This window comes from Plectropomus leopardus, chromosome 11 (genome assembly GCF_008729295.1).
Source record: "Plectropomus leopardus isolate mb chromosome 11, YSFRI_Pleo_2.0, whole genome shotgun sequence".
Taxonomy (NCBI): domain Eukaryota; kingdom Metazoa; phylum Chordata; class Actinopteri; order Perciformes; family Serranidae; genus Plectropomus; species Plectropomus leopardus.
The window spans coordinates 23,840,462-23,849,548 of record NC_056473.1 but is presented as its reverse complement, the minus strand read 5'-3'; positions in this window follow the sequence as shown (position 1 = coordinate 23,849,548).

The window sequence follows — 9,087 nt, the reverse complement described above, 5'->3', positions numbered from 1 at the left end:
CAAAATTTGAGATATCCCCAAAACAGCAAGAAATTGTGTGCTGAAACATGCCACAGCAAAGAAAGTTGCAGCCAAAAACAACATATTATGGCACGTCAAAGAAACGACCAAAAATGCCATACTATAGTATGGCGAAAAATGGCAAAATTTGACAAGTCCCAAAAACAGCTGAAAACCACATAAAATAGTATGCTGAATCATGCCATAGCAAAGAAAGTAGCAAAAACGGCCTTAATCACCATAATGTAGCATGTTTAAAAAAAAAACGATGAAAATGGCCACACTATACTATAGCAAAAAATGTCAAAATTTGACATGTCTGAAAACAGTTGAAAACCCTATTAAATAGCATGCCGAAACATGCCATAGCAAAGAAAGTTGCAAAAACTGGCAAAATCATATAGCCTGTCAAAAAAATGACCAAAAAGGCCATACTATAGCATGGCATCAAAAGTCAAAATTTCATATGTCCCCAAAACAGCTTAAAACAGCATAAAATAGCATGTAGACACATGCCATGGTAAAGAAAGTTGCAAAAACTGCCTAATTCACCATAATGCAGAATGTCAAAAAAACAACAAAAAAGGCCCTACGATAGTAGTGCATTGTCGGCCTTTTTTTGAGCATGCCATATTATGGTATTTTTGGCGCTTTTTGCAACTTTCATTGCTATGGTGTGTTTCTGCACGCAATTTTATGTGGTTTCCATCTGTTTTTGGGACAAGTCATATTTTGACATTATTGCCATACTGTAGACATGCCTAATTATGTTTTTCTTGGCGCTTTTTGCAACTTTTTTTGCTATGGCGAGTCTTGGAAGGCTATTTTATGTGGTTTAATTTAGTTTTTGTCTGTTTTTGGGACCTGTGATATTTTGACATTATTGCCATACTATAACCTTGTGTATTTGGTCATATTTTCAACATTCCAAATTATGATGTTTTGGGCCCTTTTTGGAACTTTCTATGCTATGGTGTGTCTTGGAAGGCTATTTCATGTAGTCTAATGTTGTTTTCAGCTGTTTCTTTGCCATGTCATATTCTGACAATTTTGCCATACTATAGCCTTGCATGTTTTTGTTAATTTTTTTTGACGTTCCAAATGATGGTGTTTTCTTCCCTTTTTGGAACTTTCTTTGCTATGGCATGTTTCGGCAGGTTATTTTAAGTAGTTAAATTTGGTTTTCAGTTGGTTTTGGGAGATGCCATATTTTGACAATTTTGCCATACTATACTATGTCATCATATGCCATACTATAGCCTTGCATGTTCGGTCATTTTTTCAAAATGCCAAATTATGGTGTTTTTGGCCCTTTTTGCAACTTTCTTTGCTATGGCGTGTCTTGAAAGGCTATTTTATGTGGTTTAATTTAGTTTTCGTCTGTTTTTGGGACATGTCATATTTTGACATTTTTGCCATACTATAGCCTTGCATTTTTGGTCAGTTTTTGGACATGCAGAATTATGTTTTTCTTGGCGCTTTTTGCAACTTTCTTTGCTATGGCGAGTCTTGGAAGGCTATTTTATGTGGTTTAATTTAGTTTTCGTCTGTTTTTGGGACAGGTCATATTTTGACATTATTGCCATACTATAGCCTTGCATGTTCGGTGATTTTTTCAAAATGCCAAATTATGGTGTTTTTGGCCCTTTTTGTAACTTTCTTTGCTATGGCGAGTCTTGGAAGACTATTTTACGTGGTTTTATGTGGTTTCCATCTGTTTTTGGGACATGTCATATTTTGACATTTTTGCCATACTATAGCCTTGCATTTTTGGTCAGTTTTTGGACATGCCGAATTCTGTTTTTCTTGATGCTTTTTGCAACTTTCTTTGCTATGGCGAGTCTTGGAAGGCTATTTTATGTGGTTTAATTTAGTTTTCGTCTGTTTTTGGGACATGTCATATTTTGACATTATTGCCATACTATAGCCTTGCATGTTCGGTCATTTTTTCAAAATGCCAAATTACGGTGTTTTTGGCCCTTTTTGCAACTTTCTTTGCAATGGCATGTCTTAGCAGGCTATTTTACGTGGTTTAATTTGGTTTTTAGCTGTTTTTGGGAGATGTCATATTTTTACAATTTTGCCATACTATAGCCTTGCATCTTTGGTCATTTTTCTGACATTCCAAATTATGGTGTTTTTGTCACTTTTTGGAACTTTCTTTGCTATGGCGTGTCTCAGCAGGGTATTTTATAGGTTTTAATGTGGTTTTCAGCTGTTTTTGAGACATGTCATGTTTTGACATTAATGCCATACTATAGCCTTGCATATTTGGTCATATTTTCAACATTCCAAATTATGATGTTTTGGGCCCTTTTTGAACTTTCTATGCTATGGTGTGTCTTGGAAGGCTATTTCATGTAGTCTAATGTTGTTTTCAGCTGTTTCTTTGCCATGTCATATTCTGACAGTTTTGCCATACTATAGCCTTGCATGTTTTTGTTAATTTTATTTGACGTTCCAAATGATGGTGTTTTCTTCCCTTTTTGGAACTTTCTTTGCTATGGCATGTTTCGGCAGGTTATTTTAGGTAGTTAAATTTGGTTTTCAGTTGGTTTTGGGAGATGCCATATTTTGACAATTTTGCCATACTATACTATGTCATATGCCATACTATAGCCTTGCATGTTCGGTAATTTTTTCAAAATGCCAAATTATGGTGTTTTTGGCCCTTTTTGCAACTTTCTTTGCTATGGCGTGTCTTGGAAGGCTATTTTATGTGGTTTAATTTAGTTTTCGTCTGTTTTTGGGACATGTGATATTTTGACATTAATGCCATACTATAGCCTTGCATGTTCGGTCATTTTCTCAAAATGCCAGATTATGGTGTTTTTGGGCCCTTTTTGCAACTTTCTTTGCTATGGCGAGTCTTGGAAGGCTATTTTTATGTGGTTTAATTTAGTTTCCATCTGTTTTTGGGACATGTGATATTTTTTGACATTATTGCATACTATAGCCTTGCATTTTTGGTCAGTTTTTGGACATGCCTAATTATGTTTTTCTTGGCGCTTTTTGCAACTTTTTTTGCTATGGCGAGTCTTGGAAGGCTATTTTATGTGGTTTAATTTAGTTTTCATCTGTTTTTGTGACATGTGATATTTTGACATTATTGCCATACTATAGCCTTGCATTTTTGGTCAGTTTTTGGACATGCCTAATTATGTTTTTCTTGGCGCTTTTTGCAACTTTTTTTGCTATGGCGAGTCTTGCAAGGCTATTTTATGTGGTTTAATTTAGTTTTCATCTGTTTTTGGGACATGTCATATTTTGACATTATTGCCATACTATAGCCTTGCATGTTCGGTCATTTTTTCAAAATGCCAAATTATGGTGTTTTTGGCCCTTTTTGCATCTTTCTTTGCTATGGCGTGTCTTGGCAGGCTATTTTATATGTGGTTTAATTTGGTTTCCATCTGTTTTTGGGACATGTCATATTTTGACATTTTTGCCATACTATAGCCTTGCATTTTTGGTCAGTTTTTGGACATGCCGAATTATGTTTATCTTGTTGCTTTTTGCAACTTTTTTTGCTATGGCGAGTCTTGGAAGGCTATTTTATGTGGTTTAATTTAGTTTTCATCTGTTTTTGTGACATGTGATATTTTGACATTATTGCCATACTATAGCCTTGCATTTTTGGTCAGTTTTTGGACATGCAGAATTATGTTTTTCTTGGCGCTTTTTGCAACTTTTTTTGCTATGGCGAGTCTTGGAAGGCTATTTTATGTGGTTTAATTCAGTTTTCGTCTGTTTTTGGGAGATGTCATATTTTGACATTATTGCCATACTATAGCCTTGCATGTTCGGTCATTTTTTCAAAATGCCAAATTATGGTGTTTTGGGCCCTTTTTGTAACTTTCTTTGCTATGGCGTGTCTTGGCAGGCTATTTTATGTGGTTTAATTTGGTTTCCATCTGTTTTTGGGACATGTCATATTTTGACATTATTGGCATACTATAGCCTTGCATTTTTGTTCAGTTTTTGGACATGCCTAATTATGTTTTTCTTGGCGCTTTTTGCAACTTTTTTTGCTATGGCGAGTCTTGGAAGGCTATTTTATGTGGTTTAATTTAGTTTTCATCTGTTTTTGGGACATGTGATATTTTGACATTATTGCCATACTATAGCCTTGCATTTTTGGTCAGTTTTTGGATATATCGAATTCTGTTTTTCTTGGCGCTTTTTGCAACTTTTTTTGCTATGGCGAGTCTTGGCAGGCTATTTTATGTGGTTTAATTTGTTTTTTAGCTGTTTTTGGGACAGGTCATATTTTTTACAATTTTGCCATACTATAGCCTTGCATCTTTGGTCACTTTTCTGACATTCCAAATTATGGTGTTTTTTTGTCACTTTTTGGAACTTTCTTTGCGATGGCGAGTCTTGGAAGGCTATTTTATGTGGTTTACTTCAGTTTTCGTCTGTTTTTGGGACATGTCATATTTTGACATTTTTGCCATACGATAGCCTTGCATGTTCGGTCATTTTTTCAAAATGCCAAATTATGGTGTTTTTGGCCCTTTTTGTAACTTTCTTTGCTATGGCATGTCTTGGCAGGCTATTTTACGTGGTTTAATTTGGTTTCCATCTGTTTTTGGGACATGTGATATTTTGACATTATTGGCATACTATAGCCTTGCATTTTTGGTCAGTTTTTGGACATGCCGAATTCTGTTTTTCTGGCGCTTTTTGCAACTTTTTTTGCTATGGCGAGTCTTGGAAGGCTATTTTATGTGGTTTAATTTAGTTTTCGTCTGTTTTTGGGACATGTCATATTTTGACATTATTGCCATACTATAGCCTTGCATGTTCGGTGATTTTTTCAAAATGCCAAATTATGGTGTTTTTGGCCCTTTTTGCAACTTTCTTTGCAATGCATGTCTTAGCAGGCTATTTTACGTGGTTTATTTTGGTTTTTAGCTGTTTTTGGGAGATGTCATATATTTTTACAGTTTTGCCATACTATAGCCTTGCATGTTCGGTCATTTTTTCAAAATGCCAAATTATGGTGTTTTTGTCACTTTTTGGAACTTTCTTTGCTATGGCGAGTCTTGGAAGGCTATTTTATGTGGTTTACTTCAGTTTTCGTCTGTTTTTGGGACATGTCATATTTTGACATTATTGCCATACTATAGCCTTGCATGTTCGGTCATTTTTTCAAAATGCCAAATTATGGTGTTTTTTGGCCCTTTTTGTAACTTTCTTTTGCTATGGCGTGTCTTGGCAGGCTATTTTATGTGGTTTAATTTGGTTTCCATCTGTTTTTGGGACATGTGATATTTTGACATTATTGCCATACTATAGCCTTGCATTTTTGGTCAGTTTTTGGACATGCCGAATTATGTTTTTCTTGGCGCTTTTTGCAACTTTTTTTTGCTATGGCGAGTCTTGGAAGGCTATTTTATGTGGTTTAATTTAGTTTTCGTCTGTTTTTGGGACAGGTCATATTTTGACATTATTGCCATACTATAGCCTTGCATGTTCGGTGATTTTTTCAAAATGCCAAATTATGGTGTTTTTGGCCCTTTTTGCAACTTTCTTTGCAATGGCATGTCTTTGCAGGCTATTTTATGTGGTTTAAGTTGGTTTTTAGCTGTTTTTGGGAGATGTCATATTTTTACAATTTTGCCATACTATAGCCTTGCATCTTTGGTCACTTTTTGACATTCCAAATTATGGTGTTTTTGTCACTTTTTGGAACTTTCTTTGCTATGGCGTGTCTCAGCAGGGTATTTTATAGGTTTTAATGTGGTTTTCAACTGTTTTTGGGACGTGTCATATTTTGACATTATTGCCATACTATAGCCTTGCATGTTTGGTCAGTTTTTGGACATGCCGAATTATGTTTTTTCTTGGCGCTTTTTGCAACTTTTTTTGCTATGGCGAGTCTTGGAAGGCTATTTTATGTGGTTTAATTCAGTTTTCATCTGTTTTTGGGACATGTCATATTTTGACATTATTGCCATACATACTATAGCCTTTTTGGAACTTTCTATGCTATGGTGTGTCTTGGAAGGCTATTTCATGTAGTCTAATGTTGTTTTCAGCTGTTTCTTTGCCATGTCATATTCTGACAGTTTTGCCATACCATAGCCTTGCATGTTTTTGTTAATTTTTTTGACGTTCCAAATGATGGTGTTTTTTTCCTTTTGGAACTTTCTTTGCTATGGCATGTTTCGGCAGGTTATTTTAAGTAGTTTTAATTTGGTTTTCAGTTGGTTTTGGGAGATGCCATATTTTGACAATTTTGCCATACTATACTATGTCATATGCCATACTATAGCCTTGCATGTTCGGTCATTTTTTCAAAATGCCAATTATGGTGTTTTTGGCCCTTTTTGCAACTTTCTTTGCTATGGCGAGTATTGAAAGGCTATTTTAAGTGGTTTAATTTAGTTTTCGTCTGTTTTTGGGACATGTCATATTTTGACATTAATGCCATACTATAGCCTTGCATTTTTGGTCAGTTTTTGGATATGCCGAATTATGTTTATCTTGTTGCTTTTTGCAACTTTTTTGCTATGGCGAGTCTTGGAAGGCTATTTTATGTGGTTTAATTTAGTTTTCATCTGTTTTTGTGACATGTGATATTTTGACATTATTGCCATACTATAGCCTTGCATTTTTGGTCAGTTTTTGGACATGCCGAATTCTGTTTTTTTTGGTGCTTTTTGCAACTTTTTTTGCTGTGGCGAGTCTTGGAAGGCTATTTTATGTGGTTTCATTCAGTTTTCTTCTGTTTTTGGGACATGTCATATTTTGACATCATTGCCATACTATAGCCTTGCATGTTCGGTCATTTTTTCAAAATGCCAAATTATGGTGTTTTTTGGCCCTTTTTGCAACTTTCTTTGCTATGGCGAGTCTTGGCAGGCTATTTTATGTGGTTTAATTTGGTTTCCATCTGTTTTTGGGACATGTCATATTTTGACATTTTTGCCATACTATAGCCTTGCATTTTTGGTCAGTTTTTGGACATGCCGAATTCTGTTTTTTTGGCGCTTTTTGCAACTTTTTTTGCTATGGCGAGTCTTGGAGGGCTATTTTATGTGGTTTAATTTGGTTTTTCAGCTGTTTTTGGGAGATGTCATATTTTTACAATTTTGCCATACTATAGCCTTGCATCTTTGGTCACTTTTCTGACATTCCAAATTATGGTGTTTTTGTCACTTATTGGAACTTTCTTTGCTATGGCATGTCTCAGAGGGTTTTTTTATAGGTTTTAATGTGGTTTTCAACTGTTTTTGAGACATGTCATGTTTTGACATTAATGCCATACTATAGCCTTGCATTTTTGGTCAGTTTTTGGACATGCCGAATTCTTTTTTTGTTGGCGCTTTTTGCAACATTTTTTGCTATGGCGAGTCTTGGAGGCTATTTTATGTGGTTTAATTTAGTTTTCATCTGTTTTTTGGGATGACATGTGATATTTTGACATTATTGCCATACTACTATAGCCTTGCATTTTTGGTCAGTTTTTGGACATGCCGAATTTCTGTTTTTGTTGGCGCTTTTTGCAACTTTTTTTGCTATGGCGAGTCTTGGAAGGCTATTTTATGTGGTTTAATTTTAGTTTTCGTCTGTTTTTGGTACAGGTCATATTTTGACATTATTGCCATACTATAGCCTTGCATGTTTGGTCAGTTTTTGGATATATCGAATTCTGTTTTTCTTGGCGCTTTTTGCAACTTTTTTTGCTATGGCGAGTCTTGGCAGGCTATTTTATGTGGTTTAATTTGGTTTTTAGCTGTTTTTGGGAGATGTCATATTTTTACAATTTTGCCATACTATAGCCTTGCATCTTTGGTCACTTTTTTCATGTCTGACATTCCAAATTATGGTGTTTTTGTCACTTTTTGGAACTTTCTTTGCTATGGCAAGTCTTGGAAGGCTATTTTATGTGTTTTACTTCAGTTTTCGTCTGTTTTTGGGACATGTCATATTTTGACATTATTGCCATACTATAGCCTTGCATGTTCGGTCATTTTTTCAAAATGCCAAATTATGGTGTTTTTGGCCCTTTTTGCAACTTTCTTTGCATGGCATGTCTTGGCAGGCTATTTTACGTGGTTTAATTTGGTTTTTAGCTGTTTTTGGGAGATGTCATATTTTTACAGTTTTTGCCATACTATAGCCTTGTATCTTTGGTCACTTTTCTGACATTCCAAATTATGGTGTTTTTGTCACTTATTGGAACTTTCTTTGCTATGGCGAGTGTCTCAGCAGGGTATTTTATAGGTTTTAATGTGGTTTTTCAACTGTTTTTGAGACATGTCATGTTTTGACATTAATGCCATACTATAGCCTTGCATTTTTTGGTCAGTTTTTGGACATGCTGAATTCTGTTTTTTTGGCACTTTTTGCAACTCTTTTTTTGCTATGGCGAGTCTTGGAAGGCTATTTTATGTGGTTTTAATTTAGTTTTTTCAACTGTTTTTGGGACATGTCATATTTTGACATTATTGCCATACTATAGCCTTGCATTTTTGGTCAGTTTTTGGACATGCCGAATTATGTTTTTTTGGCGCTTTTTGCAACTTTTTTTGCTATGGCGAGTCTTGGAAGGCTATTTTATGTGGTTTAATTTAGTTTTTCGTCTGTTTTTGGGACAGGTCATATTTTGACATTATTGCCATACTATAGCCTTGCATGTTTGGTCATTTTTTGGATGTATCGAATTCTGTTTTTCTTGGCGCTTTTTGCAACTTTTTTTGCTATGGCGAGTCTTGGCAGGCTATTTTATGTGGTTTAATTTGGTTTTTAGCTGTTTTTGGGAGATGTCATATTTTTACAATTTTGCCATACTATAGCCTTGCATCTTTGGTCACTTTTCTGACATTCCAAATTATGGTGTTTTTGGCCCTTTTTGCAACTTTCTTTGCTATGGCGAGTCTTGGCAGGCTATTTTATGTGGTTTAATTTGGTTTTCATCTGTTTTTGGGACATGTCATATTTTGACATTTTTGCCATACTATAGCCTTGCATTTTTGGTCAGTTTTTGGACATGCCGAATTCTGTTTTTCTTGGCGCTTTTTGCAACTTTTTTTGCTATGGCGAGTCTTGGAGGGCTATTTTATGTGGTTTAATTTG